This window comes from Volvox carteri (genome assembly GCF_000143455.1).
Source record: "Volvox carteri f. nagariensis unplaced genomic scaffold VOLCAscaffold_129, whole genome shotgun sequence".
Classification (NCBI taxonomy): domain Eukaryota; kingdom Viridiplantae; phylum Chlorophyta; class Chlorophyceae; order Chlamydomonadales; family Volvocaceae; genus Volvox; species Volvox carteri.
This window is the reverse complement of record NW_003307672.1, coordinates 2,885-3,741: the sequence shown is the minus strand read 5'-3', so window position 1 is coordinate 3,741 and position 857 is coordinate 2,885. Positions and strand designations below refer to the sequence as shown.

The 857-nt window shown below is 56.5% G+C and overlaps 1 protein-coding gene across 1 annotated transcript in view; it reads left to right on the top strand.

The window, feature by feature from the left end:
• VOLCADRAFT_100597 (uncharacterized protein) overlaps window positions 1–857 on the top strand; it is a gene marked incomplete at both ends in the record, with an annotated part of 17,119 nt that overhangs the window by 13,528 nt on the left and 2,734 nt on the right. The gene's annotated exons all lie outside the window — the stretch shown is intronic.

The following is an 857-nucleotide window of genomic DNA, read 5'->3' as shown; positions in this document are numbered from 1 at the left end:
CCGGGGGCAGAGGCCCTACTCAGGGGGCTCCACTACACACTCAAAACCCGAGGCAAGGGAAGACCTACNCACGTCAGGTACGGCCCCTCAGAAGACTCTCCTAAACAAGCGCAGCCCCACGCAGCCAGCAAGGAAAGAGATACACGGAGGACCACGGGCCTGAGACGACACACCACAAAAGCCGAGATACGGTTGCACAAAGAAGACAAAGAAGACAAACACAAAGGGAGAACTCGCTTGAAGGCCAGTTGTTCAACTACCACGAGCAACGAACAACGAACACTTCCCGAGGGCGGCCACCACTACCTCGCCGGTCCACTCACAAACGAGGCAAAACTGGTCCGCATGCCAGTCTCCTCCTGGGGTTTGCGGGCTCCCGGGTGCAGCGCAGCGCAAGACACAGCAAACAAAACACCTATTGCCGCGGGGGGGATGACAAGCCAGCACGGCGCCCCCCTACAAAGCCCGAAAAAGGCACGGCTCACAGACGCTGGTGTTGCTTGTGCTGTTGTTAAAAATGATTTCCCGCTGACTGTGCTGTGTGATACCGATAATATTGTGGTTGACATGAGCAGCTTCACAGATTCACATGCGGGCCGCTCTGGTAAAAACCCGCGCACACGTTGCTCGGTCCTGTTAGTAGCGGCCCGCGTTGTCCCTTCTTTTGCCTTTCCCGCGTTCTCATTTCCGTTTCTGGTTAGCGAGAGGTCGTATGCGGGCGGGCAGACCACGAGTGGTGAATGTGGGGCTGACGACGGGGGGTTGCAGGTTGACGATCTGAAGCTGTATGTAAAGCGGTGCATGGATCAGACAGCGACCCGAATTGTTCTGTTCGTACACAACACCGTTCAGACATC